The 27,046-nt window shown below is 35.5% G+C and overlaps 1 long non-coding RNA gene across 1 annotated transcript; it reads left to right on the forward strand.

Moving 5' to 3' along the window:
- Nucleotides 1–27,046, forward strand: LOC141560028 (uncharacterized). The gene is made up of 2 exons (XR_012487617.1): nucleotides 1–385; nucleotides 26,605–27,046. It is a non-coding gene; the product is annotated as an uncharacterized LOC141560028 (long non-coding RNA).

Here is a 27,046-nt window from a genome sequence, read left to right on the forward strand (position 1 = left end):
GAACTTCTGGAGAACTTCAAGGGAACTTCAGGAGATTCAGAGTCAAGATTCATTCCCATTTCTACCTTTGTGGTGTCTGGAGACATTCAGAAAAGAACTCTCGGGGAACCAAGGAGAGAGGAAAGCCTCCAGAAAACTAGCTGAGCCCCAAGTAAAGGAGATAATATTTTAGAAGAGATAATAAAGGATCTGAACTTTAACTCCTGGCTGCATTTGGGACTATTGAATTGTACTGGAACTAAGGCTGCTTCCAGAAGCTCCCCAAGAAACCTGCACTCAGATAACAATTACAATTTAGAGAACAGAACATCACATTTTGGCACTTAAATGTGGGACAGACATGACCCTGATCCAGTGGAAAAGTCTCTCTGACCGAGAAATTAGGGTGAGTATAACAAGGAAACTATGTTAAAGAGCTAAAGTAATATTTCAGTGAAATGGGGCAAATTTTTAGAAATCAGCCTTCTGTTCTAGGAAAATGTTTAGAGAGTATTGTCAAGGTTATGAAAAGCCAAGGACTGATTATAATTCTGGAGCAGATCACTAAACTTTTAGAAACTGTGCAGTACATATCTCCTTGGTTTTCTATGGAAAAATAATTTGATCTAGAGGAATGGAAATTAATGGGAGAGCAACTTTGTCAATACTACAACAAAATTGGACCTTACTCAATTTCCAAAGACACACTTAATACATACAATTTAATACAACTGGCTTTAGTAAATTGTATAAATTATAGAAGAAGGAAAAAGAAGAAAAGCAGGAGGGGGAGGTGCCCATTAAATTAGGTGAAAATGATGAATCAGATAAGAATGGAGTTAAGTATAATTAGGAGTATGGCACTTCACAACAGGAGCATTTCCCATCTCCTCCTCCCTCAATTAACCCTTGATGGGTGGAGGAAAAAAGAGGAGGGGAAGGAGCAGTAACGCATACAGAATCAACTATGAAGCAGCCTATGACAAGATTAGAAAAAGCATTGGTTAAGGCAAAAAATGAAGGGGAGGATATATCTGATTTTATAGATGTATACCCTGTGATTGAAGAGCTTGACTCTTCAGGTCAAAAAAGGAGAAGATACACTTCTTTTGATTAGGATAAAATTAAGGATTTGTAAAAAGGTTGCACTCTTTATGGGGCTACATCATCTTATGTTAAATTGTTACTAGATAATTTGGTTTATGAAATCCAAACCCCAAATGACTAGCAATCCATAGTGAGGACATATTTAGAACCTGGACAAAATTTGTTGTGGTTTTCAGCTTATCATGAATTATGAAAGATTTAAGTAGGATGCAATAAGCAAACAGGAGTTAACACACAAGTCGCTTTTGACCAACTAGCAGGTGAATGTAAGTATGGAGAGAATTCAGAACAGATTAATTATCTCATAACAGTGTATGAGCAAATTTCTATGGCTGCAAGCTTGGGGTTCCCTCCCCAGACAGAAAGATGGATGTGAAGCCTTCACAAAAATAGAGCAAGGTCCCAATGAACCTTTTGTAAATTTTGTGGCATGTCAGCAAATTGCTGTAACAAGAACTATTGGAGAAAATGCAGCTACAGAAATAATGACCAGCCTTTTGGCTAAGGAAAATGACAATGAGAGTTGCAAAAGAATTATATGAGGACTAAACAAAGATGCTTCTTTATTTTTTTTCTTTTTCTTTTTATTAATTTTATAATTATGAAATTTTTTGACAGTACATATGCATGAGTAATTTTTTTAAATAAAATTATCCCTTCTATTTATTTTTCCAAAATTTCCCCTCCCTTCCTCTACTCCCTCCCCTAGATGACAGGCAATCCTATACATATTAAATGTGTTACAGTATAACCTAGGTACAATATATGTGTGTAAATTCAATTTTCTTGTTTCACTTTAAGAGTTGGATTCTGAAGGTATAAGTAACCTGGGTAAAAAGACAGCAGTGCTAACAGTTTACATTCACTTCCCAGTGTTCGTTCTCTGGGTGTAGCTGTTTCTGTCCATCATTGATCAACTGGAAGTGTGTTGGATCTTCTTTATGTTGAAGATATCCACTTCCATCAGAATATATCTTCATACAGTATTGTTGTTGACATGTATAGGGATCTTCTGGTTCTGCTCATTTCACTCAGCATCAGTTCATGTAAGTCTCTCCAAACCTTTCTGAATTCATCCTGCTGGTCATTTCTTACAGAGCAGTAATATCCCATAACCTTCATATATCATAATTTACCCAACCATTCTCCAATTGATGGACATCTATTCATCTTCCAGATTCTAGCCACTACGAAAAGAGCTGCCGCAAACATTTTGGCACATACAGGTCCCTTTCCCCTCCTCAGTATTTCTTTGGGATATAAGCCCAAAAGCAGCAATGCTGGATCAAAGGGTATGCACAGATTGATACCTTTTTGGGCATAGTTCCAAATTGCTCTCCAGAATGTCTGGATTCTTTCACAACTCCACCAACAATGCATTAGTGTCCCATTTTTCCACATCCCCTCCAGCATTCATCATTATTTGTTCCTGTCATCTTAGCCAATCTGACAGGTGTGTAGTGATATCTCTGAGTTGTCTTGATTTGCATTTCTCTAATCAGTAGAGATTTGGAACACTCTTTCATATGAGTGGATATAGTTTCAATTTCATCATCTGAAAATTGTCTGTTCATATCCTTTGACCATTTATCAATTGGAGAATAGTTTGGTTTCTTATAAATTAGGGTCAGTTCTCTATAGATTTTTGGAAATGAGGCCTTTATCAGAACCTTTAACTGTAAAAATATTTTCCCAATTTTTTACTTCCTTTCTATTCTTGTTTGCATTAGTTTTGTTTGTACAAAAGCTTTTTAATTTGATCTAATCAAAATCTTCTATTTTGTGATCAGTAATGATCTCTACTTCTCCTTTGGTCATAAATTCCTTCCTTCTCCACAAGTCTGAGAGGTAGACTATTCTCTGTTCCTCTAATCTATTTATGATCTCATTCTTTATGCCTAAATCATGGACCAATTTTGATCTTATCTTGGTATATGGTGTTAAGTGTGGGTCCATATCTAATTTCTGCCATACTAATTTCCAGTTTTCCCAACAGTTTTTTCCAAATAATGAATTCTTATCCCAAATATTGGTATCTTCGGGTTTGTCAAACACTAGATTGCTATAGTTGTACTCTATTTTGTCCCTGTGTACCTAATCTGTACCACTGATCGACTAGTCTATTTCTTAGTCAATACCAATTGGTCTTGGTGACTGCTGCTTTATAATATAGCTTCAGATCAGGTACAGCTAGTCCACCTTCCTCTGACTTTTTTTTTTTCATTAATTCCCTTGAAATTCTCAACCTTTTATTCTTCTAAATGAATTTTGTTGTTATTTTTTCTAGGTCATTAAAATAGTTTCTTGGGAGTCTGATTGGTATAGCACTAAATACATAGATTAGTTTGGGGAGTATTGTCATCTTTATTATATTCGCTCGGCCTATCCAAGAGCACTGAATGTCTTTCCACTTATTTAAATCTGACTTTATTTTTGTGGCAAGTGTTTTGTAATTTCCTCATTCCTGACTATTCTTTGGTAGATGGATTCCCAAATATTTTATACTCTCGACAGTTGTTTTGAATGGAATTTCTCTTTGTATCTCTTGCTGCTGTATTTTCTTGGTGATGTAGAAAAATGCTGAAAATTTATGTGGATTTATTTTGTATCCAGCAGCTTTACTAAAGTTGTGAATTATTTCTAATTACTTTTAATTAGAATCTCTGGGGTTCCCTAAGTATACCATCATATTATCTGCAAAAAGTGACAGTTTGATTTCCTCATTACCTACTCTTATTCCTTTAATCTCTTTGTCAACTCTTATTGCCAAGGCTAGCATTTCTAATACAATATTTAATAGTAATGGTGATAGTGGGCAACCTTGTTTCACTCTTGATCTTACTGGGAAAGGTTCCAGTTTATCTCCATTACATATTATGCTTACTGAAGGTTTTAAATATATGCTACTTATTATTTTAAGGAATAGTATATATTCCTATATTCTCAAGTGTTTTTAGTAGGAATGGATGTTGGATTTTATCAAATGCTTTTTCTGCATCTATTCAGATGATCAGATGGTTTTTATTAATTTGATTATTAATATGGTCAATCATACTAATAGTTTTTTTAATATTAAACCAGCCCTGCATTCCTGGTATAAATCCTACTTGATCATAATGTATTATCCCGGCAATGATTTTCTGAAGCCTTTTTGCTAATATCTTATTTAAGATTTTAGCATCAATATTCATTTAGGAGATTGGTCTATAGTTTTCTTTCTCCATTTTCAACCTGCCTGGTTTAGGTATCAGTACCATGTCTATGTCATAAAAGGAGTTTGGTAGGACTCCTTCATCCCCTTTTTTCAAATAGTTTATATAACATTAAGGCTAATTGTTCTTTAAATGTTTGGTAGAATTCACATGTACATCCATCTGGACCTGGAGATTTTTTCCTGGGGAGTTGATTAATAGCTTGTTCTATTTCTTTTTTCTGAAATGGAACTATTTAAGCAATTTACCTCCTCCTCTGTTAATCTAGGAAGCCTAAATTTTTGGAGGTAGTCATCCATTTCACTTAATTTATCAAATTTATTGGCATAAAGTTGGGCAAAGTATCTCATTATTTCTCTAATTTCCTCTTCACTGGTGGAAAGATCCCCCTTTTCATTTTTTAGACTAACAATTTGATTTTCCTCTTTCCTTTTTCTGATCAGATTTACCAAAGGTTTATCTATTTTATCAGTTTTTTCATAAAACCAACTCTTAGTTTTATGTATTAATTCATTAGGTTTTTTTTTTTTTTTTTTTTTACTTTCAATATTATTGATTTCTCTTTTTAATTTTAGAATTTCAAGTTTAGGTTTTGGTTGGGAGGTTTTAATTTGGTCTTTTTCTAGCTTTTTAAGTTGAAGGCCCAATTCATTAATCTTCTCTTTCTCTATTTTATTCAAGTAAGCCTCTAAAGATATAAAATTTCCCCTTATTACCGCTTTAGCTGCATCCCATACATTTTGGTATGATGTCTCATCGTTGTCATTATCTTGGGTGAAATTATTGTTTCTATAATTTGCTCTTTCACCCAGTCATTCTTTAAGATGTGATTATTCAGTTTCCAATTACTTTTTGGTCTATTTATCTCTAACTTCTTACTAAATGTAGCTTTTATTGCATTGTGATCTAAGAAGAAGCCATTTATTATTTCTGCGTTCCTACATTTAATTTTGAGATCTTTATGTCCCAATATATGGTCAATTTTTGTATAGGTTCCATGAACTGCTGAGAAGAAAGTATAATCTTTTCTATCACCATTCAGTTTTCTCCAAAGATCTATCATACCTAGTTTTCCTATTGTACTATTTACCTTTTTGATTTCTTTCTTATTTGTTTTGTGGTTTCATTTATCTAATTCTGATAGTGCAAGGTTGAGATCTCCCACTATTATAGTTTTACTGTCTATTTCTTCTTGCAACTCTCTTAACTTTTCCTTTAAGAAGTTATATGCTATACCACTTGGTGCATATATGTTTAGTATTGATATGGCTTCATTGTCTATGCTACCTTTTAGCAGGATATAGTTTCCTTCCTTATCTCTTTTAATTAGATCAATTTCTGCTTTTGCTTGATCTGAGATAAGGATGGCTACCCCTGCTTTTTTGGCTTCACCTGAGGCATAATAGATTCTGCTCCAACATTTTACCTTTACTCTTCATGTATCTCCCTGCTTTAAGTGTGTTTCCTGTAAACAACATATTGTAGGGTTCTGATTTTTGATCCAGTCTGCTATCCGTCTCCGTTTGATGGGAAGAGTGCATCCCATTCACATTTACAGTTAAAATTACTAATTCTGTATTTCCTGCCATCATATTATCCCCTGATTATGCTTTTTTTCCCCTTGCCCCCCTGAACCCCTTACCCAGTGTTTAATTTATGCAACCCACTTGTGATGCACAGCCCTCCCTTTTTAGTAACTCCCCTCCTTTTAAATCCCTTTCCTTTTCTTGTACCCTTCCCTTATTCCCCCTTTCCTTTTCCCTTTTCCTCTCCCCCCTTATATTGAGGTGAGAGAGAAATCTCTGAAAAAAATATGTCAATTATTTACTCTTTGAGCGTACTCTGATGAGAGTAAGATTCACACAATGTTTCCCCCCCCCTCTAAATTCCCTCAGATGTGGTAGATTTCCTATGCCTCTTCCTGGGATGTAGTTTCCCTCTTTTTATCTCTCCTTTCCCTTAATCTGATACTATCCCCTTCCCTTTATTACTTCCCTATTTTTTATGTTATATCAGTAAAATCAAATTATCAGTGCAGACTTTCTGTATATCCACAACAGAGATACAGTTCTGTAGAGTTCTTTTTACCTTGTTCTGCTTCTCTTTAGTCTTCTGGATGTAGATCAAATTTTTTGTTTAAGTCTGGTTTTTTTCTTAGAAACAAATGGAATTCCTCTGTTTCATTAAATGACCATCTTCTTCCATGGAAGAAAATGCTAAACTTAGCTGGGTAGTTTATTCTTGGTTGCAATCCTTGTTCTTTTGCCTTTCAGAATATCAGGCTCCAGGCCCTTCGATCCTTTAATGTGGAGGCAGCCAGATCTTGCATGACTCTTATTGTGGCACCTTGATATTTAAATTGTTTTTTTCTTAGCTGCTTGCAATATTTTTTTCCTTAGTTTGGTAGTTCTACAGCTTAGCCACAATGTTCCATGGAGTTTTTTTTTTTTTTCTTTAGGGTCTTTTTTCAGAAGGTATGCAATGAATTCTTTCAACGCCTATTTTCCCTTCTGTTTCTATTATCTCTGGACAGTTCTCTTTGATGATTTCCTGTAAAATAGAATCGAGGCTCTTTTTTTCATCATAATTTTCGGGAAATCCAATGATCCTCAGATTATCTCTCCCAGATCTATTTTTCAGGTCTATAGATTTTCCCCAATGAGTATTTCACATTATTCTCCAGCTTTTCTTTTCTTTTCTTTTCTTTTCTTTTTTTTTTTTTTGTTTTTTTTTTTTTTTTTTTGTTTTGTTTGACTGATTCTTGGTTTCTCAATGAATCATTCATTTCTATTTGTTCAGTCCTGATTTTTAATGAGTTATTTTCTTCATTCACATTTTTTAGTTCTTTTTGTATATGTCCAATTGAATTTTTAAATGATTTATTTTGCTCTGTTGAATTTTTTTCCATTTCACTAATTTTTTTTAGTAAGTTATTTTCTTTTTCCAAATCACAAATCCTACTTTCTTGAGAATTTTTTATTTTTCCAATTCAGAAATCCTACTTTCCTGTGGATTTTTAAAACTTTTCTAATTCACAAATTTTGTTTCCCTACACCTCCTGTGAATTCTTCATTTTTTCCAACTCAAATTTTAGGACGTTGTTATTCTCTATCATAGCTTCTCTTTCCTTTCCCCATTTTTCTTCAAACTCTTTTAACTTTTTAATAGTCTCTTCTAGGAGAAAGTTATGTGATGGTAGGCAAGAATCATTCACTTTCAGGGTGTTATCGGGAGACTCTCTGCTGTTAGCCTCCTCGGGGTTGGATACCTGCTCTTTCTCTGTATAGAAGGTGTCCGTCGTTCTCTATAGCTTCTTACTCATTGTTAACACTCTGTGGGGGGTCTGCCCTTGGGGTAAGAAATTTATCAGCTTCCTACCAGACCAGGGGTAGAATGCAACAACCCTGTGCCTGGGTTAAGAGAGAGCTCTGGGAAAGAGTTCCCCTTCCCTCTCCCCGGAAATGCCTCAGAGGTGGTTAGCACTGCTGCTCTGTGAGGAGTGCCCAATGAGGAACCCTGCTGTGTGACTTAGCAACTGCCCTGAGGTTTAAGGCTGAACAGTGAAAGCATCACAAACCCCAGCCAGAGCCTCTGGTGGGGCGGTGGATATTAGCAGCTGACGCAAAAAACCCCTGTACTCAAACTGGAAGTGTGTGGCTGTTAACCATAGCCCTGCTTTGGAGGTTCTGCTGTTCTGGGAGTTCCACTGCTGTTGGACTTTTCTCTCGCTACTGCTAGAATTCCACTGCCTCAGGCTGAGCCAGCACTATGTGGATTAGAGGCTGCCCCGGGCTGTGTCCCCTGCTGTTCAGGCTCTGAATTACCCCAAGGAGAAGCCCCAGGCAGCAGAAGGTGGCTACACAGCCATGCTGAGAAGGGTGCTAGCAGTTCCGGATTGGGGTGGATCTAAGATCTTGCTTTATGTTTTAAAATGGCTTGATTTCTCTTCTGCTCTGCTGTTTTATAAGCAGAGTAGAGCTATCAGCCTGTGCCAGATTCCTCTATCTCAGTGGCTTCTCTGATCTGAGTTCTCCCCAGCCCATTTGGCACAGTGTGCTAGTACTTGACCCTGTCTGTGCTGATCTTTTTTTCCTCTCTTCAGAACAGACTTTTTCTGTTGAAATTCCATATTCTCTTCAGCTAGTAAGTTGTGCTTCTAATCCTTGTGGTTTTGATCAGTCCAGCATTATTTTTGAGGCTAATTTAACTAGGTGATATTGAGGGAAGAAGGGAGCTTACAATTTCGCATGTATCTTCTCCACCATCTTGGCTCCACCCCCCAAAAAAAGCCTCTCCTATCCCAAAGAGCAATATTACACAGCTACCTGCTCAGAAAGAATTTGCATAAAAACTCGAAAAAATTTTAAAAACCAAACTAGAGAAGTTAAGGAAAAACTAAAAGAATTAAAAAATAATAACCACCCAAGAAAAACAAGATTATGAAAAGAAAGTAAACTAGAAAAGGAGATCTAGAATCTTAAAATTAAGAAAATTATTCTTTGAAAATCTAAGAATGGCGGCAGCAAGGTGGTGCAGTGGATAGAGCAACAGCCTTGAATTCAGGAGGATCCGACTTCAAATCTGATCTCAGACACTTAACACTTCCTAGCTGTGTGACCCTGGGCAAGTCACTTAGCCCCAGCCTCAGGAAAAAAAAAAAGAAAATCTAAGAATGATCACTTCTGCTGATATAATGTGTGTATCAATGGAAATCATATTCATCTAGAGCATCTAGAACTTCAAAATGAGGCTGTGACAAATCCTACTTCTTTTTCCTTTGTTGTGGATTTGATAAGCAAGATTTCCTTCATCTTCACCAAGATACTAGGAGTGGTGCTTACCACAGCTGTACTGTTCTTCTGAGCATCTTTTTTATTCATTTATTTTTTTTAACAGCGACAACACAGAGAATTTCTTATCTTTCTCAGTTTCCATATTCATTTTGTAGCAATATCTCACTGTGCAATAGTTTAGAGAGCATCCTAGTAGATCTGAAGATCTTCTCTAATTTAATTTATATGCCATTAGTAGAATTTGACAATTTTATAAAAGCTGATGGTAACCAGATCTAGAAAGCCTCTGGGTCTTTTAAATAAACTACTATAAGAAGGGAACTTATTTCCAAGCTCTATTTTGAATAACTGCTTAACTGGTTTCTAGAAAGAGAAGTATTTCTGTATATCTCAATTGCAGGAGTATCAACGTTTGACACTGCCCTGACTACCTCCTGAAAGGAATCAATGTCTTAATAAGCACTAAATTTGTTTAAAGGGTCAAACTACTACACTGTCAAACCTTTAGCCCATTGTACATGTTTTTAGCTCCATCAAAAATGGCACGAGAGAATTTCTATGGCATAGCAAATTAGATATTTTAAACTGGACATTCTACTTCAGTTTACTATTTTGTCTTGGTGACCTCAACCTCCTCATTTCAAAAAGGTAAATCAAACCACAAAATAAAAAAGGTAGAAATATTAATTGCATACTTTTGAAATCCTGATGTTATAAAAATTCATGTGATAAAGGGCTATGCACACATAGATTAAAAATTAATTGGAAACTAAATAATCTAATTATAAAGAATGAGTTGAAAAATAAATCAAAGAAACAATCAATTTCATCCAAGAGAATAGCAATAATGAGACAAAATACCAAAATTTAGAAGTTTACTACTGGCATACAATTTATAATGTATATGTGTATATATATATATATATGTTTGTATATATACACACAGAGTGATATATATGAAGTTTTGTTACCTATGTTTTCTGTAAAATTAGATTCTTATCAGTCTCAACTTCTTTTAAGGAAAAAATTGAATTAGAATTAATTGAAATTCCAAAAGAAAAAAATAACTAGAATTAATTAAAAATGTTAGATTTATAAATAGTTGGAGGAGAAATTAAATAGTTTTAGAAAAAATTAAATGACTATATGCAAACTGAAATTTTTCCTAGTTTTATCTTTTCTGGTATTAAAATATGTGGCTTTTGATTTATCAGTTTACATTTCAATTACCTCAATATATCATCATAAAATTTGCTAATTTGCATTACATAAAGTTAATTGCAATAAATTCAATAATAATTTAGATATTCTTAAGTCTATTTTGATAAATGTTAAATCTTGAAGCAAAATGACTTATTTTACAGGTCAGATTCTCATTTTTTTAAGAGTTTTCTTTTATTACCAGAACATTCATCAAGTTCATAGTTTAGACAAGGATAGTAAAGGGTATTTAAAAACTTAAATTCTCTGAAATTTCAAGGAACTATGAGTTTCTAATTTTATTATCTTATAGCTCTATTACTGAAAAAAAAAGCTGAGTTTAACTAATTTTGAAGTAGCTTTTAAGAAGTTATACTAAATTGTTTTGAGATCTGTTTTACTAGATAATAGCAAGAACTTGTAAGACTTTACAAACTATTTGGAATCAAAGAAAAAATTCTACTGTGATAATGTACTTCTTAGGCCTGTTCCAATGAAGGACTAGGTTCACAAAACTTTCTTCTCTCTTTTCTCCAGCTATTTACTCCAGTCTTTGTATATCACAGGTAAAACACAATTTGTACATTACATCATACATAGAAAAAAACTGATAGACATTTCTCAGCTGTCCTTCCACCAGCATAAAGTGGTTTTCTCAATACCCCATTCAAATCTATGATAAAAAATTGATTTCTAAAAGAGGAGAATATTTAATAAATATTTCCAGAAAATAATATGAAAGAAGTGAAACAGGGAGGTTCACAACTAAAGTTTACCAAAAAAAATTCTAGACTTGTTGTTCCTCAGCATGAAGATGACTATTACAATCAATGTTCCCTCTAAAATTTCTAAAGCATATCTTTGATCTTATTGTGCATTGACCTGTAATCTTTGTCTTATTAAAAATATCTACTATTAGAAGAAATAGAACATTGGACAATGAAACATCCAGGAAAAGGTGAACCTAGGGATCATTTTTTTCCCAGAGGGAGTAGAAATTATGGAGGACATGGGAATCAGAGCTGATAAGCACAAATGGACTAATGGCTGAGAAACTTGCTGCCAAGAGGGATGATGTGGGAATCAACCACTCATAATATTTATCTAAAATAAAGAGATAAAATGACAAAATAGAATTGACTGAGTAGAAGGAGACATAGGTGCTCACCAACACCAAAATGGTGTAGGTGGCTTTAATCTCAGGAGACCTTCTTGACAAATGGCTGGAGCTGTGAATATGCTGCACTTGTTGATGGTGTTTTTGCAGGAGAATCACCATATAGCCATTGCCTATGAGCATAAATCCCACACACAGGAAATCAGGAATAGAGAACAAAATTACAAATACAGAGACTTTGAATGATGCTGGAGCAAATTGTGAACAGAATCCAACATTCCAAACTCTTGTGTTGTTACTCCTTTCTGTATACTTCTGCATATTTCCAAATGTATAGACATTTATTAGAATGTGTAGGAACCAGCAGAAAAGGCAGAAGGAGACAACGTAATTTGAGGCTTGAGCTTTGAGTTTTGACCAAATGGAAAAGGTGAAGGGACTGATGGTGATAATCTGAAAACCACTCAGAAAGCAAGTGATAGTGAGAGAAACATTTCGGACAACTCGGTGGAGGAAATGAATCAGTTTACACGAAGCATGATCCAGGAAATTTTTCAGCCCAAACCCAAACATTGTCTGGGGGACTCCCTTGGAAATAAGCACGATGCAGTTGGCCAAGGCCAAGTGGAAAAACAGGGAGTCTATGGATCTCAGGCTGTTGCCATTAAAGAAAGTGATGGTATAATGACAAAGGAGAAAGAAGTTTCCCAAAATACCAGCTCCTGTCTGGATGAAGAAGACAATACCTAGAACTAAATCAAGAATAATAATTTTCTCACTGACTGAAGTAGAAATCTTCTCAGAGACAGAGACAGATGCAAGAAAGATAAAAAAGAACACAGAAATGAAGGAAGGAACGCAGGGAGAGAGAGAAGTAATGAAAGAAGGAAGAAAAAAAGGAAGGAGGGAAGAAGGGAAGAAAAAAGAAAAAGAAACAAAGAGACACAGAAAGGAGGAAAAAGAGAAAAAAGAAAAAAAGGAAGGAAGGAAGAATGAGAAAAGAAAGAAAGAGGAAAGGAGGAAATGAGAAAGAAAGGAAGGGAAATTTCCAAAATTATTCTAGGAGAAAATTTTCTATTGAGAAATTAAGACAAATCATATTTGGTTTGATTCTATTTCCTAAATTTGCCTTTGAAAGTGAGCAATGGGCAGATACTTAAATACTAAAAAGCCATGTAGGCAAAGCACCAATATTTACCCATACAAAAAGGAAATAAGAAAACAATTGAAACAGAGGGAAAGAGGGAGGAAGAAAGTCCTTTTCTTAGAGGAAAGAGAGGGAGATGAGGGAGAGACAGACACACAGGGGCAGAGACAAAGATATAGAAAGACACAGAAAGACACAGAGAGACAAGAGACAGAGAGAGGTCTGGGTGTATAGTTAGCTATAGAAGGAAAAATGCTGTATAAAAATACAATAGATATTTCAGGTTATGAAACATTTTCAAAACAAAATTATAATTTTAAAATTCTCATTTAACAGATATATACTTGAGTCAAAATAGAGTCATGATAGTTTTTTAATGTCATAAATTTCTACAGAAGGGGAGAGAATGCCCATTTGTCTACCTGTTTCTTTCTATTGGTTTTTGCCTATCTCTTATTTTGCCTCTTTCTCAAATTGTCTCTATTTTTCTGTGTTTGTGTCTGTGTGTGTATGTGTCGCTGTCTTTGCCCCTTTATTTCTCTCTGGCCCTATCAGTTTTTCTTTTCTTTTTTTTTTAAAGCTTTTTATTTACATGTGCATGGGTAATTTATTGACCCTTGCAAAACCTTTTGTTCCAAATTTTCCCCTCCTTCCCCCCACCCCCTCTCCTAGCTGGCAAGTAGTCCAATACATGTTAAATATGTTAAAATACATATTAGAGTCTATCAGTCTTTTATCTGTCTACACACACACACACACACACACACACACACACACACACACGAGACAGAATTAGGAAGAAAGATACAATTATATCATAAGAATTCTCATACTTTCTATCCTTTGAATTTGGATGATCAGAGTATAAATAAGAGAATCTGTCAAAATTATCAACAGTACAAAATTGCTGATAGCTTATAAATCCAGATGAAATAAAAATAAATTAAAAACAAGAGGTTTGATACATTTTGTGCTCACTAGAAACTAAAGGCAGAAAAACTTTTAATGTGATCCTCAGTTGCCATGTCCAGGGGCTAATATGTAATTCACACAAAAACAAAACACATCATAAACAGAAAACAAACAAAAATAAAACAAACGGATAAGTAGGAACAAAGAGACAAGTGCTTCAAATAAAAGATTTTCCAAATGAACAGTCCACTTCTTTGGCTGGCCATCTTCATTTAAAATATTTCATAATTCGCTCAATGTATCCACAATTCAATAAAATCATCCATGGTATTTCTGAGCCAGCTCTCCCTCACTTAAATCAAATTCACTGGCAGGTCATGGCACCACTTCCATGATGTCATGGATCTTAGAGAATTAAGGACAAACAAAAACAAGCTACATAAAATAGAAAGGAAAAAAGATTAAAAATTTTTAGGTAATTCTGATTGACTTATCCAGGTTGGCCATAAAATGTTTCACCATAGATTCCAAAGTACACTCTGGAGTTGGCTTACTCTCTATTGCTCATGATTTACTTTTCCTTCAGACTGAGCAAGAATCACTTTCAACTAAAAAATATTGCCTTTATCTTATCTAGTTGTTGTAGCTGCAACTGATGAGGGTGAATAAGACCTCAAAAAAGACCATAGCATTCCTAATAGCCCAGTGTCTTTATAAACTATAGAAAGGGGTGTAGATGGAGCCAGAATTACTGTAAACACTCAGGAAATCAAGCCCTTCTCGGAGACAAGCAGCAATTAGCATTTATTATATCTACCTTTTAATTATATTCAGGCTTTTTGTTATCCTAAATAGGCCTTTATTGCACTTGGAAAGAGTTGATTAGTTTATTCAATTCCTTGATTTGACAAACCATTGGAAACCTATTCTGATGGCCAAGTTATGGTGTCAAGTCCAAGGTTATTTCTCTTTTATAAAAGAATTTACCTGTATCCCAATCCCCTGCTAGCCTCTTTATGAAATCAGCCTACTTTTTTGAGTTGAGGGTATATTGGGAATCATCTGACTTATGATAGAAAATTCATTAGGATTTAATTAGCATGATGTCTCCTCCCTTATTAATGGTGAGTTAAGCCAAGCAAGTAAGCCATAGTCTTTCCCCTTGTTAATGGCTAAAACTCTTCTTTGGAACTTAAGCCCTCCAATCAATAGCATGATAATTAAATCTTTTCCCCTGTGAAACCTCATGATCCCTGCTCAAAACCACCTCTCCCCAATATTTGATGGATAGCATAAGCAATTCCTGAAACCCCAACATATTTGGGGGGTTCATTGCTTCTACACACCAATACTCATCAGAACCCCAATGCAGGAGCACTTGAAAAGAGAAAAAGTATTGTTACAAAAGAAAACTCATGCCCAGGCTTTCTGCCAGAAACCTAGAAGATATTCTTTCAATAAAATTTAAAAAATCACTTTGTTCTCACCTACTCATTTGGGAACTTTTCTACAATTTTATTTTATTCTACAATATTTGTTTTGATAGCACTTTATTCTTAAAATTTTTGAAGGATAATCACTTGAGCAAAGAGATTTTTAAGGGAAATTAATAGTACTCTAAAAGACCAAAAAAAAGACTTGAAATGAGAAGGTCTGGCTAAGATAAGCAACCTTACTTAGGTGGTCCAGCTCTGATGTGCTGGTTACATTTTCATCCTTATGTGGTCTCAGCAGAATTGCAGTCATCATCTCATTTCTCAGTTGTTGGGGAAATGTTAATCTTGGTGCCAGGAGAAAGCAGGAGACACTAGCTGGATCTGTTAGCTGCAAATCTATAATTTCAGAGACTAGCTGGAAAAGGAAAGAACAAACTTATTTGAAAATATATTAGATGCCACTCAGTGGAAGGTGAATTTCTAAATCAAGCTTTTTTTTTTTCTTTAGGTAGAAAGTTGTCCCTAATATTGAGGTTTTTTTCTTGAAAGATTGCATTACTCCTCAGTTCTACCTCTAAACCATAAAATTAGCATATCAATGTGATGAAGCACTTGATGTTTTTCCTATAAATCTATTTTCTTTCTTTTTGTTTTTGGCTGAGGCCATTGGGGTTAAGTGACTTGCTCAGGGTCACACAGCTAGAAAGTGTTAAGTGACTGGGACCAGATTTGAACTCAGGTCTTCCTGACTGCAGGGTTGGTGCTCTACCTCTTTGTCACCTAGCTGCCCTTATAGATCTATTTGCAGTCCCCTAGCAATAGCAACAGCAATAGCAGAGGATTACTAAAACACATGTAAGGAAGGAGCTCCTTAGTCATTAATTTCCATGGTAGAGAGGACTTCTGGGAGGTGCATACTGAGATTAAGAGATCAGAGCTCTGTCTCTGCCCTTATATCTGATAGCAGTTCCTAGGTAGACTAACTGTCAGAAGAATGAAGAAGACAGTATAAGGAGTCAATCAGTGGGTGAAGAAAACCACAACTCCACATCCATGGACAACTTGAAATTGTAATTAAGAAAGTTTGCCAGCCTTACAGGTATTGATAAGAAGAAGTTTGTTAAACTTGTTGGGATTTGAAGGAGACTCCAAAAAGATTGTGCTTCTACATGGTGTTATACTGTGTCTCAAAAAAAAAAAAAAAAAATTGAGGGCTCAGCCCCATCTCCAAGTTAAAGAGCAGTTTCTTGTCATTGTAATGCTAATTAAAGTGGGTTAAGTTCGAAAAACAATTTAGGAAAGAACCAGGAACAAGAAAATAGATCTATAAGGGCAGCTAGGTGACAAAGAGGTAGAGCACCAACCCTGCAGTCAGGAAGACCTGAGTTCAAATCTGGTCCCAGTCACTTAACACTTTCTAGCTGTGTGACCCTGAGCAAGTCACTTAACCCCAATGGCCTCAGCCAAAAACAAAAAGAAAGAAAATAGATTTATAGGAAAAACATCAAGTGCTTCATCACATTGATATGCTAATTTTATGGTTTAGAGGTAGAACTGAGGAGTAATCTTAGAGATAAGAGTTGAGAATTGGGGACTTCCGGCCAAGATGGCGGCGTGGAGGCAGACAGCTGCTTGAGCTCCTCGTTTTCTCTCAGAACTTACTTCATGACAAGCCTCTGACTTAATGCTTGACCCAGAAAGAAATCCACAAATTATAACCAAGAGAAGACATCCTTGAAAGTCGCCAGAAAAGGTCTGTGTTTGTTCGGGGGAGGGTCAATCAGACTGGGCACAGACTGAGGGCAGACAGCCAGAGCAAGACAGGCAGCTCACACAGCTCAGACCGGAGGGGGAGAGGTGTGATCTCTGCCGTTTCTCCGAAAGGGCTTTTGCCCCAGTGTGGATGCTCCGTCTTGGCAGAAAGCCAGGAGCAGCAGAGAGGGTGTAAACACCTGAGGTGAAGATTAAAACCCCAGAAAGCCAGCGTCTCTCAGAGCCCGGCCACCCCCAACACCCACCTGGACTGACTCGGTGCGTTCTCAGAGCCTCAGAGCGCAGACTCAGTACAGTCATTGCTGTTCTGTTAGTGGCTCTCTGTTGCCCTACCCCCAGTCTGTAGAGGAAGCCCATTAATAACATCCAGCCCTATCCCCCGCAAAACAGACCAATTGTTTCTCTTGTCAGTTTGTTTTCTTTGATTCCTACTCTGACAAAATGAACAAAAAATTCAAAAGGGCTCTAACCATTGACAGCTTCTGTGTGGAGAGGGAGCAGACTTCAAATGCTGAGGAGACTAGGAACAGAATGTCCCCAGATGTATCCCCTGGGAGGGATACAAGCTGCTCCTCAATACAAAAGAACCTCATAGAGGAAATCAAAAAGGCTCTCACAAGAGAGCTGGAAGAGAAATGGGAAAAGGAAAGGGAAGCTTGGCAAGAGAGCCTGGAGAAGTCATCCCATGCATTCAAAGACAGAATGGATAAAGAAATCAAATCATTGAGAAACAAGATTAGTGAGCTGGAAAAGGTAAACAACTCCAAGGAAAACAGGATTAGTGAGCTGGAAAAAGAAATCAGCTCTCTAAAAAATAAAATGGATAAAATGGAAAAAAATTCCATAGAAGATAAAAACTCAATTGGACAATTACAAAGAGATATAAAAAAAGTGAGTGAAGAAAATACATCATTGAAAATTAGACTGGAACAAATAGAAATGAATGACTCAAGGAGAAACCAAGAGGGAGTCAAGCAAAACCAGAGAAATGAAACAATTGAAAAGACTGTCAAGTACCTTACCAGAAAGACAACAGACCTGGAAAACAGATCCAGGAGAGACAATTTGAGAATAATCGGACTCCCTGAAAAATGGGAGGAAAAAAAGAGCTTGGACACCATTTTCGAGGAAATTATCAAAGAGAACTGCCCAGACGTTTTGGAAACAGAGGGTAAAATAGACATTGAGAAAATTCATCGATCACCTACTGAAAGGGACCCTAAAATCAAAACACCAAGAAATATAGTGGCCAAGTTCAAGAACCATCAGACAAAGGAAAAGATATTGGAAGCTGCTAGAAAAAAACAATTCAGATATGGAGGATCCACAATAAGGATAACACAGGATCTAGCAGCATCCACAGTAAAAGAACGCAGGGCCTGGAACATGATATTCCGAAAGGCTAAGGAACTTGGTATGCAGCCAAGAATAACTTACCCAGCAAGAATGAGCATCGTTTTCCAGGGAAGAAGATGGACATTTAACGAAATAAATGAATTCCATCTATTTTTGATGAAAAAACCAGACCTACATAAGAGGTTTGATCTTCAAATACAGAACTCAAGAGACTTCTAAAAAAGGTAAAAAGAAATCTTGAGAACTATACTTCTGTCAAAAAAATATGTAAAGAACATATGTACAATTTGTCTTAGAAACTAGAGGAAGAAAGGAGATTATATCATAAAAAAGTATAAAGTGGTGGTACTACATCTCATGAAGAGGCAAAGGTAACCTATTATATCTGAGAGAAAGAAAGGAGGGAGATGAACATAGCGTGTATCAATAGACATATTCGATTTATGGTGAAACTTCTTCCACTTCATTGAAAAGTGAAAGGGAAGGAGTAAGCTAAGGGGAAGGGAATACAGCAATTTCGAGGAAAAGGGGTAAAATAAGGGGAGGATCTTTAAGGTGGGGGAGGGATCCTAAAAAGGGAGGGCTGTGAAAAGCAAGTGGTGTTTACCAGTTTAATACTGGGTAGGGGGGTAAGAGGGAAGGAAAGGGGAAAAGCATAAGCAGGGGTTAATAGGATGGCAAGCAATACAGAATTAGTCATTTTAACCATAAATGTGAATGGGGCAAACTGCCTCATAAAGAAGAAGCAGTTAGCAGACTGGATTAAAAGTCAGAATCCTACTATATGTTGTTTACAGAAAACACACCTGAAACAGGATGAGACATTCAAACTAAAAGTAAAAGGGTGGAGCAGAATCTATTATGCTTCAGGCAAAACCAAAAAAGCAGGAGTAGCCATCCTCATCTCAGATCAAGCAAAAACAAAAATTGATCTAATTAAAAGAGATAAGGAAGGGCATTATATCCTGCGAAAGGGAAGCATCAGTAGTGAAGCAGTATCAATATTAAACATGTATGCACCAAGTGGTGCAGCATCTAAATTCTTAAAAGAGAAATTAAGAGAGCTGCAAGAGGAAATAGATAGCAAAACTATAATAGCGGGAGATCTCAACCTTGCACTATCAGAATTAGATAAATCAAACCGCAAAATAAATAAGAAAGAAGTCAAAGAGGTAAATAGAATACTATAAAAGTTTGATATGATAGATCTTTGGCGAAAGCTAAATGGAGACAGAAAGGAATATACTTTCTTCTCAGCAGTTCATGGAACCTATACAAAAATTGATCATATACTAGGGCATAAAAACCTCAAAATCAAATGCAGTAAGGCAGAAATAGTAAATGCATCCTTTTCAGACCATAATGCAATCAAAATAACATTTAATAAAAAGCCAGGGGAAAATAGACCAAAAAATAATTGGAAACTAAATAATCTTATACTAAAGAATGATTGGGTAAAACAGCAAATCATAGACATAATTAATAACTTCACCCAATAAAATGACAATAATGAGACATCATACCAAAATGTGTGGGATACAGCCAAAGCAGTAATAAGGGGAAGTTTTATATCTCTACAGGCCTACTTGCATAAAATAGAGAAAGAGAGGGCCAACGAATTGGGCTTACAACTAAAATTGCTAGAAAAGGAACAAATTAAAAACCCCCAAACACAAAACTTGAAATTCAAAAAATAAAAGATGAGATTAATAAAATTGAAAGTAAAAAAAACTATTGAATTAATTAATAAAACTAAGAGTTGGTTTTATGAAAAAACCAACAAAATAGACAAACCCTTAGTAAACCTGATTAAAAAAAGGAAAGAGAAAAAGCAAATTGATAGTCTTGAAAATGAAAAGGGTGAACTCACCACTAATGAAGAGGAAATTAGAACAATAGTTAGGAGCTACTTTGCTCAACTTTATGCCGATAAATTCGATAACTTAAATGAAATGGAAGAATACCTTCAAAAATATAGCTTGCCCAGATTAACAGAGGAAGAAGTAAGTAGTCTAAATAGTCCCATCTCAGAAAAAGAAATAGACCAAGCTATTAACCAACTTCCTAAGAAAAAGTCCCCAGGACCAGATGGATTTACAGGTGAATTCTACCAAACATTTAAAGAACAACTAACTCCAATGCTATGTAAACTATTTGAAAAAATAGGGATTGAAGGAGTCCTACCAAATTCCTTCTATGACACAGACATGGTACTGATACCTAAACCAGGTAGATCGAAAACTGAGAAAGAAAACTATAGACCAATTTCTTTAATAAATATTGATGCTAAAATCTTAAATAAGATATTAGCAAATAGACTTCAGAAAATCATCCCCAGGATAATACACTATGACCAAGTGGGATTTATACCAGGAATGCAGGGCTGGTTTAATATGAGGAAAACTATTAGTATAATTGACCATATTAATAATCAAATTAATAAAAACCATATGATCATCTCAATAGATGCAGAAAAGGCATTTGATAAAATCCAACATCCATTCCTACTAAAAACGCTTGAGAGTATAGGAATAAATGGACTATTCCTTAAAATAATAAGGAGCATATATTTAAAACCTTCAGTAAACATCATATGTAATGGTGATAAACTAGAACCTTTCCCTGTAAGATCAGGAGTGAAACAAGGTTGCCCACTATAACCATTACTATTCAATATAGTACTAGAAACTCTAGCCTTGGCAATAAGAGCCGAGAAAGAGATCCAAGGAATTAGAGTAGGAAATGAAGAAATCAAATTGTCACTTTTCGCAGATGACATGATGGTATACTTAGAGAACCCCAAAGACTCTGCTAAAAAGCTATTAGAAATAATTCAGAATTTTAGCAAAGTCGCAGGATACAAAATAAATCCACATAAATCCTCAGGATTTTTATACATTACCAACACAATCCAACAGCAAGAGATACAAAGAGAAATTCCATTCAAAATAACGGTCGATAGTATCAAATATTTGGGAATATATCTACCAAAGGAGAGTCAGGAATTATATGAGCAAAATTACAAAACACTTGCCACAAAAATAAAGTCAGATTTAAATAATTGGAAAGACATTCAATGTTCTTGGATAGGCCGAGCAAATATAATAAAGATGACAATACTCCCCAAACTAATCTATTTATTTAGTGCTATACCAATCAGACTCCCAAGAAACTATTTTAATGACCTAGAAAAAATAACAACAAAATTCATATGGAAGAATAAAAGGTCGAGAATTGCAAGGGAACTAATGAAAAAAAAGTCAGAGGAAGGTGGTCTAAGTGTACCTGATTTAAAGCTATATTATAAAGCAACAGTCACCAAAACCATTTGGTATTGGCTAAGAAATAGACTAGTTGATCAGTGGCATAGGTTAGGTTCTCAGGGCAAGATAGTGAATAAAAATAGCAATCTAATCTTTGACAAACCCAAAGATCCCAAATTTTGGGATAAGAATTCATTATTTGACAAAAACTGCTGGGAAAACTGGAAATTAGTATGGCAGAAACTAGGCATGGACCCACATTTAACACCACATACTAAGATTAGATCAAAATGGGTCCAAGATTTAGGCATAAAGAACGAAATCATAAATAAATTGGAGGAACATGGGATGGTTTACCTCTCAGACTTGTGGAGGAGGAAGGAGTTTGTGTCCAAGGGAGAACTAGAGACCATTATTGATCACAAAATAGAACATTTTGATTACACCAAATTAAAAAGTTTCTGCACAAACAAAACTAATGCAAACAAGATTAGAAGGGAAGTAACAAATTGGGAAAAAATTTTTACAGTTAAAGGTTCTGACAAAGGCCTCATCTCCAAAATATACAGAGAATTGACTTTAATTTATAAGAAATCAAGCCATTCTCCAATTGATAAATGGTCAAAGGATATGAACAAACAATTTTCAGATGATGAAATTAAAACTATTTCCACTCATATGAAAGAGTGTTCCAAATCACTATTGATCAGAGAAATGCAAATTAAGACAACTCTGAGGTATCATTACACACCTGTCAGATTGGCTAAGATGACAGGAACAAATAACGATGAATGTTGGAGGGGCTGTGGGAAAACTGGGACACTGATGCATTGTTGGTGGAGTTGTGAAAGAATCCAACCATTCTGGAGAGCAATCTGGAATTATGCCCAAAAAGTTATCAAAATGTGCATACCCTTTGACCCAGCCATACTACTACTGGGCTTATACCCCAAGGAACTACTAGAGAAGGGAAAGGGTCCTGTATGTGCCAAAATGTTTGTGGCAGCCCTTTTCATAGTGGCTAGAAGCTGGAAGATGAATGGATGTCCATCAATTGGAGAATGGTTGGGTAAACTATGGTATATGAATGTTATGGAGTTGAGAATTGATCAGGTATGCACTTCATTATTGAATTTTCTGGCTTAGAGGTGAAGTTGAAGAATGGTCTCCTATACCTTATTATTTTCTCAGAAACTTTATTATTATTGACCAACAGATTGTTATCAGACAGCCGCCATTGTTTGTGGAACTATAGCACTCCCAAGGCCAGATGGCCTTAGGATTAAGGCCTATTATTGCTTTATCTTCCCTAGGAGGTATACCATATCATTGCCCCTTCAAGCTAATGGGATCCAAATCCATCAATATATCTATCCCCACTCCTTATGTTTGACTTACAAATGATTTAAGCAAAGTTGGAGAATACTTATACTTGGGGTATAATGGCAAATATATTGATGTGATTGGAGAAAGAAACTGAGGCTCCCATGGAGGAATTAGAATCTTCCAAGAAGAATAGTACTGAGCCAAGAGGGTACCAGGCAAAAAGCTAAACTATGTCTAAACTGGAAGCCAATGGAGGAGGATTGATGAAATAGGGTAGAAATTCACATCCTCATGGCAGTGACTCAATCTCAGTCAGATTACATCCAGTCTTACAAGGAATTTAATCTAAATTAGAGAAGACCATACTATTCTGCTCATGCTTGGGTAAGGTATACCTTTTTGAACGGATACCCTAATAGTTTGGGCAGTATGATGCAAAGACACTTTTCCTATCCAAAAGATACTCAACCCTTCATTTTAATGTAATCCACCTCCAATCACGTTAACTACATTTGACTGCTATTTGATCGTCTCTGGTCCATGTACTTTTATGAAGGGTATATAAACATGTCTGTCCATAAAATTACCATTCTTATAATGGTAACCTGCTGGCATTATTAATAAATGAATAAATTATCCAGAAACTCTTGGATATTTTAAAATGTCACAAAGGATAGGATGAACAAAGACAAAAAAGGAGAGCATTAACAGAATAAAGACAAAGGTTTCAAAGGTTCTTCAAAACAGGAAACAATAAGCATCAATCAGAGCAGCTGAAGAGAAGAGAGAGACAAACTAAAAGAAGAAATGGAAGGAAAAGGAAGAAGAAGGAAGAGGAGTCAAAAACCAGGGAATGGAGGCAGAAGAAAAACAAGTTTCATTCTAACCAGAAAGGGACAATAGTCAGAATCTAGAGAAGATAGGAATAGCAACTGTAAAAGCCCAAAGTATCAGAGAAGTAATGTTAGGAAAGTGAGGTTTGGAAAATTATCCTCACCATATGTGCGAACAAAACATATGCATTACTCTCAAGCCAGGGACAATAGTAATGGGCTTTTGAAAAATCACCTATGAAAGATGAGAAGGTCATGGCAAAGTGAAGCAAAATATCAATAAAGACAGGGAGGTAGTAAAATCCCAAGGAAAAATTCCATGGGCTTTTTAAGGTGTCTTTCTTGTCCCTTGCACACAGGGCCTGAACAACATTCTACTTTTTGTCACCTGCAAAAAATTCTTCTTCTAAGTCCCTAGATGTAAAGCTGAGATAGAAGAAAACACTCACCTGATTGTCCTGTTCTTCTAGGATGGAGGAAAGGGCTGAATCAAACAAATTGCCTCATTTTGTACTTGTGTGTGCATATGTGATGGCTCAGTCAGATCCCAGTTATAAGGACTGCATTATCTGAGCCCATCTGTCTCTAGAGGCGTGATTATCATGTCATGGGCAGCACCAGTGACATTAGTCTGCCAAGGGAAAAAGAGACTTGTCTAAAAAAGTAAACTTTTGCCCCAGATGAAAATGCCTTCAAAAATTCCCACTGATGGAGAATTCCCCATCTTTAATTACTAATGAATAATGACAAGGATCAAGTCATTAGCAAAACTCCAAGAGAAGAGGAAATTTCTTGGGCTCCAGAAGAGCGGAGATGTAGTTATTAAAACGACTGCCACAGGCAAAGGAAGCAGAATTAATACCTTATTATGAGTAATGATTATGTCACAAAAATATCAATGGTAAAAAAATCTATATTTAAATATTTAATTTTTCCTAAATTTTGAGTGGATTAAAAATAAAGAACAATAAAAACTATAGCATATATAAATGAATATATAGATTAAACAGAAAACTAGTAATGATTTTAAAAATAACATTTATGAGGGTAGTCACATGTTAGAAAGGTTATAAAATAGCAGAATATTAATATATTTTTCATGGAGTTACAAATTAATGATTATAAAATATAAGATTAGCTATAATAAAATAACTAGCATTATGTTTCAGAAAGGTTGATAATTAATAGATAATATTGTATCTTCTTGGATTCTAAAAACCACATTGGAATATAAAAACCTCTTATTATTCTTATTTTAGAATTGAGTATAGTGGTCCAAATTCAGGGTAAAATTTTTGGTCAAAGACATAGAGCTGATTCAGAGGCAGCAGACTCGTGCTATTAAAGGCCTTGATCAAACTGTCTGTTGAAGTCCAAGAAAACGTCTGCAGCTGGTATTATGATCTGTATACCACTGGAAAGAAAAGGGGGAAACATTGATAAATGCCTCTATTATGTCCATTGATCTACATTGAAGTTAAGTCTTGCTTCCAGTAGCATTGGAAATGAAGAAGCATGCTGAGTGTCATCAAAGTATCATTTTCTAGAGATTTTCTTTTTAATTTCTATTGGATTCTTTGTGTTTTAGATCATGGAACTACTTAAGTTGCTTTATCTTTGGAGAATAATTGTTTTGTAGAATTCTGAGACATCATGGAGATCAGATAAAATATGTAGACTGCTAACTTGTTGACATGGAAAACTTTTGAACATTTCTGATAAAAAGACAATGACTGTATTGAATTTTAAAGAAAAAAGATGACTGGACTGAAACCAATATATATAAATTCGTTTTTGCAATTAACAGAACTGAATTTTACAATTCTAATAGAGTAGAAAAAAAAACAATTCTCAGGATCTCAATATCTTTAACAAGTATTGAAGAGTAGAGACATATATAACAAAACAAGGAAACTGATGTCAATTGATAGCATTCTAAGAATTTTTAAAAGAGAAAAGAAAGAACAAATAAAGGAAGGAAAAATTAGTGGAAAGGAACAGAATGTGGAATGTGCTATTGTACATACTTGGGATTCACGTACCATTTAATATAAATATATGTGTCATACTACCATATATTTCTAATTGTATAATTATATGGGAGATATCCCAATTTTACATGCATGCACACTCACACACACGAGATCATGCACATATAAACTAACACATATGTGACTCTTGGCCTGAATATTATTGGATATTACAGCAGCTATAGTGAATGACATTTATAATACATTTCAGACAGGTTCCATATAACAGTAATTTTTTTAAAATTTTTTATTATATATATATTTTTTTATAATATTATCCCTTGTATTCATTTTTCCAAATTATCCCCCCCTGTATTCCCTCCCCCCGATGACAGGCAATCCCATACATTTTACATGTAACAGTAAAATTTTTAAAAATAATTTATTCAGAGCATTTATCTGGGTTTTGAGTTCTCCAAGTGTGTCAAGATTTAGTAGTATAAGGATAGGGAAGGAAGGTGGAGCTTAAACTTTATAAGGGAGAGAGCCACCAAATCTTCTTTCTGTTAGAAACTTTCTAGAAACAGAAAAAAAATTAAAAGTTCCTGGATTATTACTCTGCGTCAGAGGGTGTGTATGTGTGTGTGTGTGTGTGTGTGTGTGTGTGTGTGTGTGTGTGTGTGTGTATGTGTGTGTGTGTGTGTGTGTGTATGGGGAGACATGAAAGGCAGAAAAGAGGACAGGAAATAATATCCATACAAATACAGGAATACTTCTTCACTTTATAACCCAGAGACTAACAACAGTCAGAAAACAAGCATTGTAAATTAAATCTGGTAATAGGAGAGGTAGGATTGTGAAGAAGTTTCTAATGATGGAACTGTTGTACAGGTTTCTTTCCTTTGTGAAATCTGAATTTCACTTTTCTTCCTGACATCTGTGAACACAAATGGAAAATGATTCATACCCTTGCCAAAAGCAAAGATGATGAGGAAGAACCAGGGGATTTTTATAAGCAGGTGTTACTTAGCATTTTTATGATAAGAGATGGACAGGATGCTTACCATCCTCCTCCTCCTCCTGCCCTAAATGCAATCAGAATGAGCCTTCCGAATAAGTGTCTGTGATCATCCCTCTTTGGGAGTAAACATATTTTCCTCATTTTTCTTTCTCTACCCAGGTATTCTTCACAGAGTACACCAGAAGGAATGGAAGCATTCCCAGAGATTTATCTTGAGCCATTGTGTGACTTTCTATCAGCAATCAAGATTCCTGCAATGATTCAGGAGTTGGCATATGTTGCATCAGGCAGAAATCTATGTGAGATGATAAAATCAGTTTGTCAATGACTGTGTCAAAGTGAAGGATTTCATCAGTTCTTGCTTCCCACATTGTTACAGCAGAAAGTATGGAAGCTTTCATGATCCTGAATCCAACGTGTTGACTTCCTAAGTCGTGTCCTCTATTCTAGGTCTTATTCTAGGGTCTTTTCCCCAGTTACTCCAGCAGTATATATAGACTATTCCAAATGTTCCCTGTCTTAGAGAGAGTACAGTTTGATAAACTCTATGCATATGCCTTTCCTACAATACCTGGTTGATAAATAAAAAGAAGGAAAAGGA

The sequence above is a fragment of the Sminthopsis crassicaudata genome, chromosome 3, assembly GCF_048593235.1.
Source record: "Sminthopsis crassicaudata isolate SCR6 chromosome 3, ASM4859323v1, whole genome shotgun sequence".
NCBI lineage: Eukaryota > Metazoa > Chordata > Mammalia > Dasyuromorphia > Dasyuridae > Sminthopsis > Sminthopsis crassicaudata.